The following is a 21,957-nucleotide window of genomic DNA, read 5'->3' on the forward strand; positions in this document are numbered from 1 at the left end:
TAATATCCTGCTCTCAAAATTTTGTTGGCTATTGTCTTCCAAAAAATATGTCCTCCACAATCTCCCTTGTGAAAGTCTTCCATAACTTGTTTTGCCTCTTCTTCAACTAAACAATTGAGCAAGACACCACTGGGATCTTTCCAATAGAGTGCATTATTCATGATACAAAACTTGGCAGCCTTTAATTTCAAGATCCTACTTTTGTTCTTAGCCATTCCAGGTGGTGGTGATAGATTTTGGAGCACATACACAATGTCCGAATACCAAGGAGAAAGAAGAAAAAATTCTGATACCTGAGCGGGCGAACTTTCTTCATCTTCCTCGGACATAGCAGCAATGAGATTAATGTCCAAGGCATGCAAATTTGACTCAGCCATTAGTTTGGCCAGCCCCTATCCTTTAATGAGTTTTGTTGGTTTGATTTCCACGTCATATTCCAACAAGGCAGCAATCCATTTGCCTCGTCTCCCTTCTGGATCTGTTTGTAGTAAGATATCTTTAACAACAACATTAGGGACATAAGCAAGAATGTGAGAATGTAGAATATAGACTCGAAAATCTTTCAATGCCTTTACCAAAGAAAGAGCTTGCTTTTCAATAATATTATACTTTAAAGCCGCATCCCTTATGGTTCTGCTGAAAAGTGCAATTGGTTTATCGAGCTGGTCTCTTTTCTGCATCAAGACCGCTACCATAGTATGATCCGAGGTAAATGAAAACAAAATGAAATCTTGAGTATAATCCGAGCTGATCAAAACTGGAGCTGAAGAAAGGGCCAATTTCACCAAATTTAAAGACTTAATTCCTTCCTCGATCCACTTCACTAGACTTTCTTTCTTTAACATGTTTGTGATTTCCCTTAAGTGTTCCACAAGATTGGGCACAAAGCGATGTAAGAAATTCATCTTACTGTTGAATGATTGGATCACCTTTTTGCTTCGGAGAAAATCAATTTTCTGAATGGCTTCCACTCGATCTAGATCGATGCGGATGCCCTCCTTTGATATAATATGACTGAGAAGCTTGCCTTCATCCATGGAAAACAGACTCTTCTTTGGATTGAGAGATATACCATACTTTCTACACCGTTGAAATACAACTTCAAATGATAAAGGTGCTCTTCATCTAAATTAGAAAAAATTTTCAAATCATCAAGATATACAATTAAAAAGACATCTTTTTCATTAGCAAATGCAATATCCATGGCCCGCTGAAAGGGGCCCCAACATTCTTCAATCTGAAAGGCATCTTGGCATAATGGAAAGTTCCCCATGGAGTAGTGAACGTTGTTTTATCTCTCTCATCCTCATGGACCAAAATCTGGTTATAACTGGAATAGCCATCGAGTAATGACATGCGGGATGCTCCAACTACTCGTTGAAGTATGTGATCCATCTTGGGCAATGAATAGTTATCTTTCAAAGATACTTTATTGAAATTTATAAAATCAATACATAATCGAATCTCACCTGTTTTCTTGTGCACGGACACCAAATTTGAAATCCAACTTGAAAATCTTATGGGGATGATTATACCAGCTTTGTACAATCGATTCACTTCCTTCTTTATTGAGGGTAGCAGCTTTGGATTTATTCTTCTTAACTTTTGTCGAAATGGCTTTTGATTTGGCTTGATCGGAATTATATGCTGAATTATGCACATATCATATGCCTTCAAATCTGAATAGTCCCATGCAAATACATCACTAAATGAAGATAATAAACTGATATACTTTGATTTTACCTATGGAGGCAATGCCTTTGATAACTTGATCATTCTAGGATTTTCTGCTGATCCAATGTTCACATCCTCAACTCCTTTCTCGGTTGGCAGCAAGCTCGGTTTTTAGGCTACATCATCTTGATCAAACAACTCCTCTAAAGGTATTAGACCTTTAGGAATGACATTGTATTTGAGCTGCAAAACTTCCATCTGATTGACTTCTATGTCTTCTTCACCATTATTATGCTCCCCATCAATAGAAGTGTCTTTGAATTTACCTTCATTTTGCAGAAATTCTTCGATTTCTTTATCATCTTGAAACACCTCCCAATACCTTTGATTATCGGGGACAGTTGAGCAATGTTTCACATGAATCTCAAATTTATTGTTTGAATTCAGGAATTTTCAAATTACTTGCTGCTGTTGCAAGTGAATTTGCAATAACATTCTGAACATGAGGGACACATGTCAAAGTGTAATCTGAAAACAATCTCAAGATGTCTAATACCGCATTGTGGTAAGTCCGCATTCAAGGATGCTTAGCTTGGTATTCCCCTTTCACTTGCTTTATAACTAACTCAGAGTCGCCATAGACTGAAATTCTTTTAGCATTTAACTTTCTAAGGATTTTGAGACCAGCAATTAAAGCCTCATATTCAGCCTCATTATTTGAACAGTCAAAAGCCAATTTATATGAATAGACCCTTACATTGTTTGGCACTTTGTTTGGGGAGAAAACAGGGTTGTGTATCCAAATGCCAATTCCAGCACCTTCCCTTCCTACTGTGCCATCAAAATCCATGCTCCACAAGCCGGCTTCGTCCTCTTCCAAATGATGAAATTATGTTTGCTCTTTTACTTTTTCATGCTGTCCATCATTATTTTGCTACTCTCGGAAGGCTGATTGCTCAATGGTACTATCAAGCCTTTGTCTTTCTTTCTTTAAGACTTTTTTGAAATTTTTAGTGATCTCTGGAATGTCTTCTACTTCAACTACTTGGGCTATTTACATGATTAAAGCTATCGAAATATAAAACAAATGATTCTGGATCAGTATGTACATAGTTGATTGGATGATTTATCGGTTTCTCCTTGCTAGTGATCATGTACTTCATCTTTTGCTCCCGGTATAATTTCCTCATCTGACGAAACACAGGAATAATAGCATAGGAGAAATCAAGCTGCAATTTCCCTTTAATTTTTGCTCCCCAAGATCTGGAAAGAAGCATGCCAAATCTAGGAGGAATATCCGCCACAACCACATCCATCAAAACATTTTTCGCTGGAAGACGATCCAAACTGACCACCAAATCTTTAATAAGACCAATGCATCTGACTCTACCAGAATCAAAAGAATAAAGATCATGATATTTTCTGGTGATATCCAAACCCAATTTCTCCATGATTGCCTTAGGCATGAGATTATGAGAGGCTCCGGAATCAAACATAGCGTTGTGTAACACATAGTCATGCACCCTAAGGCTAATATAAAAAGGAATTACATCACTATCTTGAGATTGACCTTCCAATGCTGGACCAAAGATCAACTTAGGTTGATCATCCTCCACGTTTACCATATCAGATAATGGATCTAAATTCAAAATCTTAGACACCTGACCTTTATAGCTGCTATTCTTCATCAACTCAGTCAAAGGAATAGATAATTTTAACTTAGCAATTTCATTTTCTAAGTTAAAAACTGATGTTTTCTCTACCTCTTTAGCTGAAAGATCCTTCTTTTCAGTTTTCTCCTTTGATATACTTGGCTGATTTGATCTTTCATTTGCTAATGGTGTTTTGCTGGTGGTAGGATTAGTTGTCTCTTTTCCATTTTTCTCCACAACGGGTGGATCATTCTTTGGTGTTGTCACCTCCTTCCTTTTCTAAATTGGATTAATGGGTACATCTCTACTCCTGAGCGAATATTTTCGCTGCTGGGTTATCAAAGCATTCATGTAACCCCTCTGATATTCATCAAACTCTTCTTCAAGAGTTGTTTCATTTGCCAAGATGAAATTTTCATCCCTTTGTACAGCTGGGCTCTCTGAATAATCCTCATCTTTAGTGATAAAAATTGGCATATCATCAAGTGTAAAGAAATGATTCTCCTCTCCAATTACGTTCTCCTCATCATCTGATTCTGGACCATGTACAAAATTCTGATGTAAGGGTGTCTTCACCTCCTGTTGTGCCACTTGGTCTTATGCTCGTTGCTCTCGTTTCTTGATTTTGAATTGTGGTTGTCGCTGGCCACGAAAGTTGGGATTTCTGACTTGTGCTTCAGGCTTATCAGCAATTGTGAGCCTATCAAACATCTTCTCAAGCTTACAGAGCACTTGATCTGAAGTGGAAGCCTCTTCCTTTATCTTTACCTTCTTTTCAGCCTTTGTTCTAGCTCTCTTAGCCAAAAGATTTGCTTCAACGCTAATTGCAATTTTCTGCATGTCTTCCAAAGTGGTCGGATCTCTTTCTCTTAATTGATAGGCCACATTAGGATCAAAACCATCTGGAAACTTAATCAAATCTAGCCCCATAGGTGGCTTTATATCAGCAGGAATTGCATTGTAAACAGTATTGAATCTAACACAATAATCTTGGACACTCTCCCCAACGTTCCTCCTGATGTTTTCATATTCAGAAAGAATTTGAAGAGGGTTCTTCTTTACCTCCCAATGATCCAAAAACTGTCTTTGAAGTGCCTCTAATGAATTGATTGTTCTAGCCGGCAATGCTCTAAACCACTTTCTGACCTCACCTCCAAAGGTTTGTACAAACAATCTCATTGTTACATTTTCTGCATCGATCTCATGGAGATCAAAGAAATCCGCCATCCTATCCACATGTTGTTGAGCTGTGATACCTTGAGGGGTACCGTCAAACAATGGAATTTTTCTTTGATAATCAGTGGGCATGTCAGCCTAATTTTTAAGGCAACACAAGGGGTGCATATCAGGCAGCCATTGCTCTAGGTGGATTTACAACTGGTCTTGGGGATGTAAGAGGGGTTGGAGTAGCTGATGTATGAGGTGTATGAGGTGTGGATGGAGGTGAATAAATTTTTGATGTTTGAGGGGTAGAAGGAGTGGATGGAAGTGACAACATTGCAGATTTCTAATCGGAGATGGAAGGCTGCACGGGAATGGTGGGAATGAAAGGAGGTTTGGTAGGAATTTTTGAACTAGATGGGATAGCAGATGACCCAAGAGATGCAGATGCAGACTCTAAGAATTCAGGAATTTTTGTAGCCACAATGGAAGTTTGAAGTTTCAAAATATATTCGTCAATTGATATATTGGCCTTTTCAGTTTCAAGATCTTTGACAAACTCTGGATTTAGGGAAATAGAACCAACAACACTTTCGGATTTGGTCTCAAACAATGACAGCTCAAACTGTTTGTCAAACTCAAGATCTTCAAGATATTCAAAAACAACAGGACATGAACGAGATTTGAACACAGGAATCACAGAACTTTCTCGACGAAGGATTCTCGGAATAAGATTTGGATTTTCATACACAAGAGGTGGATCAGGATCAGGATTTGCTCTGGTTTTTCGTCTAGAAGCCAGTGTGTTGAATTATTCCCAAAAATCAAACAGACAAAATTAACTTATTTAGCCTATCAGATTCTAAACTCATCATCCAAAAGTCCAGAATTATCTGATGTACAGGGGCAATTTATAAGTCAGATGTTTCGTTTATAAGACTAGACCGGAGATTGACTGAAGCAGTGTTTATCTACTTATGCACTCGCAAAGTAATGTGCAGTTCGAAGGCTACCTAGCATAACTTCATGCTCCATCTGTAGTCTATAAAATGAAGAATACTAACAAACAAATAAACGTTGAGTCCCCAGTGTGGTCGCCACTATGTTAGGGCCTAAATCTACCTCAGGCTGAGAAAGGTAGGATCTAGGGTAACATCAAACCATGCTTTGTAGAAATTTTGAATAATAAACACTTATTTACAAAGATTATCCCGATTATACACTATTGCGGAATACATGCACAATACATAATCTCCTCTACGTTGATCATCAATTTAGCAGCATCAAAAATCATGAAACGTCAATCGCATGCACACATTAACACAGTATGTAACCCAGGGAAAGCTTACATCTGAAAACCCCACACTATCTGTATATTAATGATTGAGAACATGTAACAATACATAGTACAATACTCCTCACAAGTACTCAGTACTATCTCCACCTGTTACACACAAAACTAGCTCAGATCCGAACAAGTCACAGGTTCAAATCTCCTTCGCTGCTTTGCCTGCCTCCACTGCACAATGCTAGGTGAAAATCACGTGAGCACAGGCTATAATTCCTTCGTATTGGCCCACACTACGTAGTTCTCATTGGCATTACTCAATCCCACTGATTGGGCAAGATCTCATGCACAACTATAGTCACAACTGATAGCAATCTCAACCTCTAACACATGTCTCCATTAAACTGTACATGCACTAAGTTAACTGATGTATTCTTCAGTTTCTTTATGAGTTAATAATTAATGAATTAATTAATATTTAATTCACACAACTCATCACTAGTGTATTCTTTAGTTAGACTAAAATACAACTAGTTCAACCAAGTCAAACTGAACACAACTTCATCAACTCCACATCCAACTCCACAGAACTCACATGCATGAGTTCTAACTGAAGTCCTCCATGCAATAGCTCAACTGACCCACAAGAAAAGCGTATTTCCTTCTGATAGCTGCATGTGCCACATCTGTAGCTCAAACTGAAGTGCTCCAAGAGGATAAGATAATGTTTATAGTCTAAATATTATTATGAGATGATAATATTTGACTTTTCTATTTTTAGCCTGGCAGTCTAAAAATAGACTCTGATCACTCCGTTGTGAACTAGAATTAGAAGTCCATATATTTTTCCCAACATGACCAATCATCCATAAACAACATCCTACAACTCATAGACCATGATCCATATGTCTAAAAATAGACATAGTCTAAAAATAGACTTTGCGCCAAAAATACCCTGCGAGCCCACTTAGTGAAGGCGACTTCTTTCCACTAAGCTCCATCATCTTGTTGCATTCTCAACACTCCCTCTCAACAAGATATGGATTATTAGCAACCCCTATCCTGCCTCGGTGGTATTCGAGTTTGCTCCTGGTGAGCGCCTTCGTCAAGATATCAGCGTCCTGATCCTCTGTTGGAATGTATGAAAGTAACATGATTCTTTGTTGCACATAATCTCTTATATGATGGTACCTGATGTCAATGTGCTTATATCTATCATGAAATATAGGATTAGTCGAGAGTTTAATGCAACTCTCATTATCACAGTAAATCACAGTAGGCTCCAAGTAAGAACCGAACAAACTAACCAAGATCTTCCTCATCCATATAGCCTCGCATGTAGCCAAACTTGCTACCATATACTCGACCTCTGCTGAACTGAGTGCGACGGATCTCTGCTTCCTGCTGTACCAAGAAACTGTTGTCGACCCGATACTGAAGACCCCTCCTGATGTGCTCTTTCTGTCCATTGGGCTCCCTGCCCAATCTGTGTCCGTGAAGCCACATAGATTCACCTCATCCTCCTATCTGTACCACAATCCATATCCCAATGTGCCTCTCAAATAACGCAATACATGCTTGCCTGCCTTCCAGAAGAGCTTGGTTGGCTTAACCATAGCTTGTGAAATCTGGTTAACAACATAGCATATATCGGGTCATGTATTGACCAGATACATAAGCGACCCCACCAACTCTCGATAAACAGTGGCATCCACTTCTTCTGCCGAAGTGGCATCCTCCTTCCTCCAACCTCCAGGAAGAGGAGTATCATCATGCTTGTAGTCATGCATGTTGACCTTCTCCAGTATCTCCCAAGCATACTTACCATGAGAAACAAATAGTCCATCATTGCGCTGCCAAATTTCCAATCCCAGGAAATAATGAAGGAGGCCCAAGTCCTTCATCTCAAACTCCTTAGCAAGATCATCCTTGCATGAAAGTATCAACAGCTCATCACCCGTTAGAATCAAATCATCTACATAAAGTACAATGATAAGAAACTTACCCTCCACCACAATCTAGTATAGGTTAGGATCTGCCTCACTCTTGGAGAATCCAAGTCCGGTGAAATAGTTGTCTATCCGTGTGTACCAAGCACGTGGTGCTTTTTTCAACCCATACAACGCTCTCTTGAGCCTGCACACATGCGACTCGCTGCTGAAGATCTCGAAACCTTCGGGCTGTTCTATGTACACCTCCGCCTCAATGACTCCATTGAACGCAGTCTTCACATCCATCTGATGAATGTGCCACCCAATATGTGCTGAGAGAGCAAGAATCATATGTATGGAAGAATACCTTGTGACAGGTGCAAAGGTCTCCCCATAATCGATCCCCTCTATCTGTGAAAAGCCTCGGGCAACAAATCTTGCCTTGTACTTCTCCACACTCCCGTCAGCTGCCTGCTTAACTTTGTAGATCCATCTCGAACCCACCACTGATTTCCCTTCTGGTCTAGGAACAATCCCCATGCATTGTTTCTGACAATCGAGTCATACTCTTCCACCATGGCATCTACCCATGCGGGATCCTGCACAGCTTCCTCGAAAGAGGATGGCTCAGTCACAACACATTTGCTCACAAGAGCCATGTATCTAGTGTACCGATCAGGTGACTATCTCTACCTGCGTTGGGCTGTAGGTGCTCCTACAACTTTCTCTACATCTTGAGCCAGTCGCTCAGCTTCTGTCAAGCGCTTTCGCCCTCTGATGGTTGTCGTTGCATGAGTGGTCTCTTCCACTCCATGAACCTCATCCTGTGGCTAATCCACGTCCTGAAGCTCATCCTTAGGAACTAATAGCTCCTCATCTGCATGCAAGTATGGCTCCCTCTCAAGCGAACACTTCATGTCTTTCTCCTCCTGAAATTTTATATCCCGTCGCACAACAGTCTTACCACTATCTGGAAAATACACACGATAGTTGTGGGGCGTATCAGTGTACCCCACAAATATCCCAACCTCTACAGTCGGCTCCAACTTCTTCCTGGCATCCTTCGTCACATGCATGTAAACGTTAGCACCAAAAATCCTCAAATGAGAAAGATCAGGCTTCTTACCAGAATAAGCCTCCTTGGATGTACTCATGCCAAATATCCTGTGAGAACAACGGTTCTGCACATATACTGTAGTATTGCATGCTTTCACCCACAAGTGAAGGGGTAGGCCCTGATCATGCAACATTGCCCGTGCAGCACCCACGATCATTCTGTTCTTCCGCTCAGCAACCCCATTCTGCTGTGGGTTATGGGGAGCTATGAGCTCTCTTCGAATCCCTCCTGCACTGCAGAAATCCTTGAACTCACCAGAGATGTATTCACCACCATTGTCGCTCCTAAGACCCTTCACTTTCTTCCCCGACTCCTTCTCGACCAATGCTTTGAACTCACAGAACTTTGAGTATGTCTCGCTCTTCTTCTGCATGAAGAATATCCATCACTTACGAGAGAAATCATCAACAAAGATCACATAATACCTATGTTTTGTTGTCAAAGCTACTGAGAAAGGTCCACACACGTCTGTGTGAATTCTCTCAAGGATCGTCGTGGCATGAATATCCTTCTCGTGAAAGGTGGTTTTATCAAACTTTCACAAAGTACACCCCTTGCACTGATCTGACTGCGCAAGAGTGCCTTTAGGAAGCCCTGTAGTGATCTGCTGCAGTATCTTCAAGGCTCCATGGTGAAGGTGACCTAATCTCCTGTGCCACAACTCGCCATCATCCTGGCTCACCAATCCTTCTGCCTTGCATGCCATTGCTGCACATACATCTACATGCAACTGATAAAGGTTCCTCACTCAAACCCCTATCTTCCGGGTTTCTCCAGTTGTCTTGTTGCGCAGGAAAGCCTTTCCCTCGCTGAAAACAACATCATAGCCCTTGTCTTCTAACATCGCCACAGAGATAAGATTCTTCTTCAATCCTGGAACATGCATCACTTCCTTCAATACGAAGGGTTTACCAGACTCCCTCTCAAAGGAAATGGTACCGATACCAATCGCACTGTATCTACCATCATCGCCCATCTCGATGTGCACTCCAAGATCTTTGTCCTCTAGATCAGAAAACAAATCTTGATTGCCTGTCATGTGAAAAGATGCACCACTGTCCAAGAACCACACCGATCCCATCACACTTGAAACCAAGCATGCGATCAATGAAAAATAAAGCTCAAACTACGAGGCTAGAGCCTCTCCTGCTGCAGATCCAGTAGCTTGCTTGTTCTTCTTCTTCTGCGGACAATTAGTGGCATAGTGTCCGTGCTGGTGACAGTGAAAGCACTTCACCTTGAACATGTTCTGCTTCTTGCCTTTCACACTAGACTGAGAAGCTTTCTTTTTCTTCCCCTTCTTTGCTTTGGCAGCCAAAGCGCAATTTTCTTCATCAGTTCCCTTTGATGAAGATCCGTCCCTGGTATTCTGCCTGATCTCCTCCTGCACAAGATCTGACCAAAGTCTCTCCCATCCTGGAAATTTCTCCCGACCATTGACATAGTCCTGATAGGAATGCCAACTCTTCGGAAGACCAAGGAGAGCCAAGCTCACCAAGTCCTCATCATCGACAGTCACCCCCACACTTCCCAGCTCATCCCTGCACTGAGTGAACTTCGTGAGATACTTGGGCATACTATCTCCCTTCTCGCATTTGATGTTTCTGAGTTTATCTTTGAGCACCAGCTTCCTCTGATCGCTCTTGCTTTGGAATAGATATATCAACGCTTTCCACATCAAGTATGGAGAATCCTTACCATGTAGGCTGGACACAATGTGATCCTTCACGCCCTCCAACAGAATCCTTCGACACTTTACTGTCTTCTTTTGCCAAACCTTAGCTTCGGAAGCATAAGTAGGCTTTGGGACCTCAACCTCTATGAACTCCTTCAGCCCATTATCATCTAACACTGCTTCCATCTTGTCCTTCCATGCAATATAGTTCGAGCTGCCTCAAGAGCATACTCCAATCGTAATCCGTTGAAAGACATTGTAACGTTGACACCAAGAAAACACTGCTGCAAATTCGAATTCCACCAACTCCAAACTCAACCGCCTTTAATCTAGAATTCGTGAGAACAAGGTATTTCTCATATAAAGATTGACTGTATGGGCTTTTACCAGATATCTCACCTTTCAAAGGAAGGATGAATCCAGAGGCTACCTGGCACAATTACAGACTTTGCCTGAAGAAATAAGATGTAAACACTTTTTGAATAATAGATCTAATGATCAACAACTCCGATACCATGTAGAAATTTTGAATAATAAACACTTATTCACAAATATTATCCCGATTATACACTATTGCGGAATACATGCACAATACATAATCTCCTCTACATTGATCATCAATTTATCAGCATCAAAAATCATGAAACAACAATCACATGCACACATTAACACAGTATGTAACCCAGGGAAAGCTTACAGCCGAAAACCCCACACTATTTGTATATTAATGATTGAGAACATGTAAAAATACATAGTACAATACTCCTCACAAGTACTCAGTACTATCTCCACCTGTTACACACAAAACTAGTTCAGATTCGAACAAGTCACAGGTTCAAATCTCCTCCGCTTCTTTGCCTGCCTCCACTGCACAATGCTAGGTGAAAATCACGTGATCACAGGCTATAATTCCTTGGTATTGGCCCACACTGCGCAGTTCTCATTAGCATTACTCAATCCCACTGATTGTGTAAGATCTCATGCACAACTATAGTCACAATTGATAGCAATCTCAACCTCTAACACCTGTCTCCACTGAACTGTACATGCACTGAGTTAACTGATGTATTCTTCAGTTGCTTTATGAGTTAATAATTAGTGAATTAATTAATATTTAATTCACACGACTCATCACTAGTGTATTCTTTAGTTAGACTAAAATACAACTAGTTCAACCAAGTCAAACTGAACACAACTTCATCAACTCCACATCCAACTCCACAGAACTCACATGCATGAGTTCTAACTGAAGTCCTCCACGCAATAGCTCAACTGACCCACAAGAAAAGCGTATTTCCTTCTGACAGCTGCATGTGCCACATCTGTAGCTCAAACTGAAGTGCTCCAAGAGGATAAGATAATGTTTATAGTCTAAATATTATTATGAGACAATAATATTTGACTTTTCTATTTTTAGCCTGGCAGTCTAAAAATAGACTCTAATCACTCCACTGTGAACTAGAATTAAAAGTCCATCTATTTTTCTCAACATGACTAATCATCCATAAACAACATCCTGCAACTTATAGGCTATGATCCATATGTCTAAAAATAGACTTTGCGCCAAAAATACCCTGCGGGCCCACTTAGTGAAGGCGACTTCCTTCCACTAAGCTCCATCATCTTGGTGCATTCTCAACATGCTTAACCTGGTAGCTAGCCCTACTAGGTCGGGAGAGGGCTTTCTCCTCGTCAATCTCAAAAAAGATGGCCTGTGAAAGCTTGAGATGACTGATGTATTGACTGATTTTAGGCTAGGTATGTGTACAGAAGTGTTTGATTGAATTTGATGATGTTTTGTTGGCTCAAATGTGAAAGGCATATTTGGGTTTGGGGAATAAGGCTTAGTTTTGCAGAGATCTCTATGGGGAAAGGTAGGCAAGTGATTTGGTACTTCAAATTGAGTGAGACGGAGAGATTTTAGACAGGTGAGAAGTTGAAAAGGGCATAAAAAAATCAAGGATCCTTTTCAAGCAGCGGAAAACATAGATAACTAAACAAACCCTAGGTAGAGCACTACACTTTCAATGTATTCTACCTTTATCCTTGTTTGATTTAGTTAAGATGAAACAAAGAGATATGATGACATACATAAAACACATGTAGACTTACAATTATAGAAGAAAACACAATACCAAAGAAAGATGCCACATGAATCCCATAAAGTGCTGTAAACCACTGGTTTATTCCTTAGCCAAACTGCTGAAATGAATATACAATGAAGCTCCAAGCTTTCCCAAAAGTCCAACCTTGCTAATGACTAAAAAATTACAAGATATAGGCAACCAAAAACTCATCCTAGCCTCTAGGGGTCGAGCTCATAAGATTAAGAGCTGTTCCAACAAAATCTAAACTGAGAACTAAAAAGTAGGCAGTGGAATAACTTGCCTATGAAAACTAGGAAACTGATTTATTTAGTTGCAGACTACCTTTTGATGGATGAATCTACCTCTAAGAGTGAAAATTTAGCATAATTACATCAAAATCCATCATGTCACATTAATTTACATTATGAGTTTGGCAATTAGAAGGAGAAAATTCAAACTGTGAAAAAACTAGGCGAAAAACAGAGTTTTTGGCAAAAAATAGGCAAAATTCCTCCAATGCGCCACGCTGATTTCCCTATGTATAGCACCTTTTTGCATCTGATTTTGGAGGACTTCGTGGTGTCCAAATTTTCTCCAAGTGGGCTTGTTGGAAAGGTCTACCTGTCTAATTTCCAGCACAAGTGGAATTTTTGAATTTGGCCTTCATTTGCCCCTCCAAAGTTGAGTTCTCCCAACACTGCTTCTTGTGTGTCCAAGAGGGGGTAGAAAGGTCGTTTTTGAGGTGTTTTTAACCTTTTTGGAAGCTCAAAACCTATCAAAATTTCTTGTCCATTTGTGAGCATGCATTTTTTTCCATGACAAATCCAAAAATGCTGAGTTTTCCTCAAAAGGATGTCCCCATCAAAAGCACCCACCAGGTGGTGTGACGCATCGGGCAGAAAAACATGTTTTTAAAGGCAAAAAATTCCAAAATTGCAAAAAGTATCTGAGTGTCCTTCATCAAGAGCTATGTTGGGCAAAGGAAGCCTCAGTCAAGATCTGAAGTCTATCTTGCTCCTTTTGCCTTCTTGATGCCTTCTTCAACTTAGCCTTCAAGTTTCTGATTCTTTCCTTGCACACTTTGTTTCTTGCCAAGTAATGATGGGCCATGTGCCTCAACATATTTTTCTCTCGGTGGGCCTTCTCTAGCATCTTTTCCAAGTGGATATTTTCCCTCTTCAACCAAGATTCACGATCAGCATTGATTTCTTTTTCAAGTGTTGCGAGCTTGACTTTCCTCCTTTTGGCAGCTTGTCTGTTTTCTCGTATGTTTCGTAGCTCCATTATGGTTTGCTGATCCTCTAGCTGTTTGTTTCTTTGCTCCAGATATTTGATTATCCACTTGGCTCTTTCTAGGTTGAGAAACAAATGTTGAATGTCATCTTGTTGCTCCTGGATGATCTCCCTAAGATTTTAGCTTTGTGAGCCCAAATCTGTGTCTAATCCAGGTTATCTTTTGTTTATAGATGCATGAAAAAAAGTACATAAACAGTTTGTAGCTTAACCAAAGAGAACTTAAAGGTGCATATGTAAGAAGAAGAAGAAGAAACACGTGAGAAGACAAGAAGACAAGAACTTGATAATGCAGTTCGTCCCTCCTGGACTACGTCTCCGGGCCCTGCTCGATCAATGGGGAGGCCTTCATTCATTAAAAATGGCATCAAAAGAAGTTACGTTCAATAATTTACAAAATGGAGCATTATATCTCCATGCTGAAAATTCCCTGAAAATTGGAGAGTTCTGTTGCAAAAACTGACATGACCAATGAATTCCTGTCACCGAGAAGTGTAAAATCCATATAAAATTTGTCGAATTCTGACACTGGACCAAAATCACTCTCCTGCAAAAATTATGCTCAAACAAAGTTCCACCAGGGTCTCTGAGTGCTCAAGGTTCCACCACCTTGTTTTGAAATTCATGACGTTGATCTCCCCTTTTCGTAGTAGTTAAAAAAAAAGTTTTATATAAACTTGGACGAATTAATCCATAATGTGGTTATGGTTTATTTTTACCAAAACCCATTTTAAAATAACCACACTCCATTTTTCATAAACCGTATGCCATATATATATATATAATATTTTTTAACTGTTCTCACCCATTCCAACCCTACGGAATCCTTGTTTTGTACGTTTGAAACTTATGGGGCGGGACCACCACGTGGCTGCCTTCCCCAACCACCGTATCTCCGTGCAATCTTCACCATATCCGTTTCTTCGTTGACCGTTGCCTTTATATGGAACTTCGTTGTATGGTTTCCAACTTGTTATAACCACCATATGTTTGCCTCCATACATTGGCCACCATAACCTTATATGGTATATGGTTAAACCATATACGTCCACCTTTTTATAACCATTTGTTATATGTGTTTTGGTTTGGTTATAACTTTTTACCATGTATGGTATAACCATATTATTATATGGTTTTGGTTATTATATATATATATATATATATTATTTATATTGATTTGGCTTTTTGATATAGTTAAGTGGATAACTATATAAAAATTGCAGTTATAACTAAATGTTTCTTGTGAAGGTTTAGGAGGTTAATGAGAGGCTGCCATGTGTCACGCTGTCATGTGGGTCTCACGTGCTAACTGGGATGGTATGTGGCGCACTGTGGGCCCCATTTTTCCTCCACCACACCAATCTTTAAAGAGCTTTATCTTTTGCATATGAGCTCGAATTGGCAAACCGTTCATGCCACCGTAATCAGGAAACAAGCCCTCTCAATTGATGTCATCAAATTCTCATTTCTGCCATTTTGAATTTTGAGCCTTTATCCATCCCCTTGGTGTCCCGAGATCCTCCTGGATCAATCCTCCCCACTGAAGAGCTTTTGGTCCTCCAAAAGCATGGACATTAATTTGCATCTTCTCTGTACCTTGTCTGCATCACAAGTGTCCTGAAAAGGTCTCGCTTCCATCTCCTTCACCTTTGTTCTTCGGAGCCTTAAGCGACGAGCTGACACCTGCTACCACTGCAACCTGTAGTACATTGGTTTTGTAAATTACATATTTTGAATGACATGACGAACTAAAAATCCAAATGTCCCATACTTTCCACGAGTTTATATCACATACTCGGTGGTCAAATTTACAACAGGATGGACGCAATACCCCAACTATGACAACAAGGCCAACTCATCATGGTTGCTTCAAAATGTGATGGAAAACACATCATCACTGTAACACATGATTTACATTCATAAGGCCAAACACTATTGTGTGGACAAGTTATAACATTACTTTCAAATTTTTAACATGCAACTCAAAATACAACTCAAACATGACCATACATCATTGTTGCTGACCAAGTGATTGTTATCGGGAAACCTAGTGTTTATGTAGAGTTGCTAGTCCCACTAAGACTGGTAGCTATCTTAGAAACAAACAAACTAAAACTACTTTCATTTTCCTTTATGAGAAGTAGATAAGAGGGGAACAAAGGATACCAACCTCTATCTTGCACTTGGTTCCTTGCTTGATTCCTCTCCCTTCTGATAGATCTTTGCTACTCGCTTCCACGTCTACCCAGCTTCAAAGAGCACCTGTAGAATCAAAGGAGCATAACACTATCCAAGAACAAAGATATACTATCACAAAAAATATAGGACAAGATATATATTGACCACACAAATGCATATATCATCAATCATACAAGAATGTGGAGGAAAACTTGAATAGCTTTATTAATATCAAGAATAGCAAAGAGGATTACAACCAATTGTTCTGACCCAGCGTCATCCTCTCAGCAAGAAAGCCCTTCTTCACCTCATGAAAAGCTTAGATCACCCAACACTATGATGTTACACCAAGAAACCAGCAACACTTCCTTACAAGATACAAAATTCCAGCCCCTGGATCTTTGGGATGAGGGATCCATATATAGATGATTGTAGGGAAGTGAGTCAGCTTCTGAGATTTGATTAGTGTCCTCTCTCTGATAGTTCTTGATTCCACTTGGAGATTGATGATCTCTTACTCATCCTTGGGCGAATTCAGAGAGGCAAGTGTCATAGGAGAAGTTTCTGGAAGATTCCATGTCGAACCACCTTGCAAACTGTCTCTGCCATTTGTCCACTCTCGTTCATCGCACCCTGCAGAAGAGCTATCTAGTATGCATCGCACCTTTTACTCTGGGCAGGTGGGATGCATCGCACCTTTTGCACTGGGCAGTCTGTATTGTCCAGATTTGACCAGTTCTGAGCAGTTTTTTGTGGAGAACTTCTGGGAGATGATGTAATCAGTTGACCTTGTTCCTTTAGGGTTTGAAACAACACTTTTAGGGACTTAGGAGCCCTTGGTTTATGGACATATATGATTGGGGTTGCAGTGCCCAAAAATCTCTATAACAGTTGCCCCCTAAAGCATGAGGTCGTTAATCTTTTGATGTCGGGTGAAATGCTTTATCATGAGGATCCGAAGTTTTTTCGAGCTGGAAGGTGACCTGTAATAAGATAAAATACAATATATTATCTTCATAATATTTTCATGATCTAGCTAAGGCGGGCATTCCCATGCTCAGTTTTATAAATTCATTTTCATGTACATAAGACAGACAATCGTCTGTGTGCAGATTGATGATTCTCGTAGAGCCATCATCCCTTAGATTGGATGATTATCTGTGCAGCAATGATGTACATTTGATGTCTTTATTTTCCTGAATATATATTGCAGCCCGGATGGATGAAACAAGATCCAGGGTCTTCAATCTCATTCGATCTTCACTCAAAGTACAAGTCGATCCATGAGAGAGATGTTCTGGAGTCGAACATGGAAAGACATCGCCTCATTACCAGCCAGTGATGTAAGTTGTTAACAGGCGCGAGAGGAATCACCGATAATGATGATGACCCTCAAGGTACGACAGTACAATTCACGTGGTGTGAAAAAGGGACTTGGTGTCGAACACCACGCAAAATCTTTCGATCGAAAGCCATTAATGTAAACCTGTCGCCGGAAGTGAGAAACTTGCCATTGAGGCATGCAAGCTTCAAAGTACTGAAAGGGTTGTTCCTAGAACGACTTCTTGGATAATGAGCTGATGTCGACAAGAAGTGATCCGTCGTAGGAGGGCCTTAACGAATCCCACATCTACGACACGGAACGGAGCAAATGATTTTAATGGAGGTGAAAACGATTTGATGATATAAGGTTCAGGGTGGCAGTCATGAAAGAATGGAGCGTAAATGTATTGCAGTGGATGAGACACAGGTGAATTCTCTGAGCGACTTCTCTTGAACATATCGGCGACACTGACATGATGGATTGGTAGCATTAACCCCAAATGTGGATGGTGTGATGGACCAATGGTGATATGACCAGTGAACAGAACAACCCAACTTGACTCGGATGTGGAGTGAAAGTGTCATGTTCAAGAGCGACTTGCTACCAATAAAGTTTCTTCAAGTTTTCTTCCCAATTTTTCCCCAGTCATTGCTGACCAGTACCTCTTTATTTTTGTCAAGCTTGAGGAGGATAACATATGCTTGTTCTATAATTTTCCCTTTGGGAAAACCCATCACTATGTTTTAACGAGCTTAGCGATAGTGAAACTTGTTCTTGTCTGTATGGACAAGTTTGTTGCTATTCGTTTTTAACGAGTTTAACGACAAAGATAACTCAGTCCTTTTCAATTTTAGAGAGTCTAAAAGGGACGTAAAGAAAACTCCAATAATCCTTTTTCGTCTTATAATCCCTTAAGTCCGAAAAAGTATAAAATAATACAAAAGGGATGAATTTTCGGTAATTTTAATGAGTTGCACAAAATAAGCGCTTGATCTTTTTGTGTAATAATTCCTCAGGTCCAAAAAGATTAAAATCTAGAGGAGGGATAACACTTCCGATCACTTTAACGAGCTAGAGAGGCTAATTTCTTGGAAATCTTTTCATATTTTACGAGTCAGATGAAAAGAGCTTAAAGGAGACTCGTTTTTTGAGGAACGAGTGATAAATTTGGGTAGCAACTGATTCCAGGTAAGGTTTGGAATTTTCCAGTCATGGCAGTGTCATAAGGATGGCTAACATGATCACTTTTCGTAGTTGTTCCTCAAAAAGGGTAAACAATCAAATGGAGGTGAATGATCAGCCAAAACAGAGTGGAGGTGATGATGAGAACACGACCAAGGCTCAAAGGCTGATGATAATGCATTCACGATGGTTATTTACTGGAAATTGGTTCATTTTTCAATGAATGAGCTTAAACTCTAGGGGAAACATTTGCTCATTGCTTATGTTTAATTTTTAACGAGCTTGAACTCTACATAAAAACTGCTCGATATAATGGTCATTGATTACCTTGATTTCACCATTGACAACTTTGTTCCTTCAAAGTTTGTACTGCCTATTCAATTGCTTCATCAAACTAGTTAGACATGAATAATATATGCTTGAAAAATGAGTCAAAACATTAATATTTTACTTGAATTACGTGAAAAGTAATTTAAAAGTGGTTTTTACCTCTCATTTTACCATTTCATTTGAACTTTGGTTTGTTGGAGCTTTGGAGGTGCTTTCCCCCTTGATTTTCACTAGCTGATTCCAGGAGATTCTGTGGACGATTCTTGGCACTGTCTGGACCAGGTAAGAGCTAAACCTGAGCTCTTCAGTTTCATTCTTTCTTTTTTGAATTCTGAGCATGTTTCCTAGTTTTTCTGAGCCCCTGGGGTTTGAAAAATTCACCCTGGCTCCATCGCACCTTTCCTACATCGAAAAGTGCGATGCATACTGGCCTGGCCATTGGCCAGTCAGTATGCATCCCACCCAGTACACTGCTGGGGGTGCGATGGGCGCAAGGAGGGAAACTTGTGCACAGTTTTTTCATGGAATTTTTTCCTGTTTTTCACCAAATCAGGATCCTGACTCTTCTCTTGTTTGTTTTCAGAGATTCATCAGAGCAAAATGCCTGTTACATGGCAAGAACGTGAGCATGAAGAAGAGGACATGCTTGCTTTACATGATCCGGGTACGGTAACTGCACTGCAGAACTGTGGCCTGCTGAAGTTTTTTCGCATCTCTAGCATGAGGCAACAAATCAACTTGTTGCAATATTTTCTCGATGCATGGGATCCTACCGACCAGGTGTTCCAGATTAGGGGCAAATCCATCCCCTTGACTGTCGTGGACATCTATTTTTTGACCGGTTTATCGAGGCGTGGTGCCCCTATCTCATTATCAGGTTCGGCCCGTGGGGGTGAATCCGTGAGAGATTATATTCGCCGGTATTGTAGAGAGGGATCTCAGCCGAGTAAGGACGGCAAGATCAATATCCGAGACATCACTGGCAGGTCCTTGAGGACCATTCTATTCACTTTTGCTAGACTGGCTGGTAGTGCAGCTCTTCATGTGGCCAACAGGTCTTATATGCAGTATGCCTTGGAATGCCTTGAACCAAAGGTGTTCAACTGGTGTGATGCAGTACTCTCTGTGATGAAAGAACAATTAACCAAGGTAAAAAATGGAAGATTGAAGAACTTTGGTTATGGTTCTATTTTGACCGCTTTGCCTTGGAAAAGATCCCACTGATGCAGCCACAGTATATTCCACTTGGTTTACCTCCACCGACTGAGCCACGGATGCAGAGATGGGTTGACTTCATGGCCCGACATGCGGGTCAGTCCTGGATTTCTTTCTCTGATACCTTCTTTGAGTGGTTCAACCGTCAGCAGATGGTTTTTTCTGAGTGTCCATATGCTGGTATGGATTTCCGGGGTGATCCGGATTTGGCACTGCTAGCTGGTGAGAAGTGGGGTGTCATAGGTAAATTCTCTGACCATATTCCTGTTTATTGCTTTTCATAATTTTCTTATATTTTATTTACTCAAGACTAATCAAAACTCATGCGCTCATGCAGACATTGGACCAGTTCGACCAGTAGTACATCCGAGAGCGCCAGTTGCCGCTCCGGCAGGAGAGGCTGTGGGGAGGGCTATCCTTCGCGACCTTGATGTGGCCGAGACTCTTTCAGCATTGTAGGATCAGGTCGAGGGTCTCACTCTTGGTATTCCGGATGTGAGGACCGACGAGCTGCCTCTTAGGCTGCAACAACATACTACTGGCGTGCCAAGTCGATGGACTCGGCTTTTACGCATGATTGCACAGGCAGTGACTTGTTATCATCAGCACCATTAGACTAGGGTGCCCCATAGTATTTTGAGTTTTGGGTCATATGCCCAATTTTGTCTTGGTTACAGAACATTATGTGTAAAACACAAACAATTATATATATATATTTTTGATTTTCAGAGTTTTATTTTAGTTAAGTTACATGATCCTGATGCAAATATTGATGAAATGCTTCTTTTTATAAATGTTGCAAATGTCTATCTAACACATAATTTTCTAATGAGTCCGTTAATGTGTTTAAGTTTATGGAAATATGCTGATATTGAATAGAATCAAACTGCCTTTCCAAAATCTTGACCCTTAGGAACATGCGATAGATAGCTGGATTTCGGACGGAGTAGATACCAGTGAGTTGTAGGATGACGAGTTGTGAGTCTAGCCTGACGACAAGTCGGCGTATGCCATGTGTGATGGCATCAGAGAGGATTTCTATCAACGCGCTATATTCAATGATGTTATTTGTTGACCGACCAATACATACCCCTCTGAAACTTACTAACTCGCCACTTGGATCAAAAATGGCCCAGGCCACAAAAGATAGGTTCTGCGAACTACGAATCGCTCCGTCGGCATATCCAACAAATGATTCCAATAGGTTCAACATCTGCAACAAATGTAAAAAGTGGATTACTTGACCAAAACAATTACCCTTAGCGAAAACAAAAATGTAACAAAAGCATAGGGGTTACTACACTGAATCATGTGTAGTAACGCTTAAGGTACAACCCGTTACGGGGTTGCGCCAGTGGAATCCCATCATAATCCACTAACTCATAGGCCCCTTTTGCTAATACACATTTAACAATATAGGGGCCCATCCACAAAGACTTGAATTTACCTGCTCCCAATTTATCGAATTCCTGGTCGTAAAGTAAGACCAAGTCACCTTCTGAGAAGACAAGGGGTTTGACATTTTTGTCGAACTGCACCTTGACTCTTTTCTTATGGGCTTCATTAGCCAAAGTGGCATCACGACGGGTTTCATCCAATCATATTAGTTCCAAGAAACGAGCCTCCTCTTCTGAAGTTCCGAGGAGAAGGTCGACTGCGAGTTTGAAGGACGAGATTTCACACTGCACTGGTAAGATTGCTTCTAGGCCATACACCAGTTGAAAGGGTGTAAACCCGGTTGCATTCCTTACCGATGTTCGGTACGCCCACAAGGTTGAGTAGAGGATCAGGTGCCAACTCCTTTTGTGGACTCCAATCATCTTTTGCAGCATCCGCATTAGGACCTTGTT

The sequence above is a fragment of the Pinus tabuliformis genome, chromosome 6 (genome assembly GCF_031772625.1).
Source record: "Pinus tabuliformis cultivar Carrire ecotype Pingquan chromosome 6, CPIR1, whole genome shotgun sequence".
Classification (NCBI taxonomy): Eukaryota; Viridiplantae; Streptophyta; class Pinopsida; order Pinales; family Pinaceae; genus Pinus; species Pinus tabuliformis.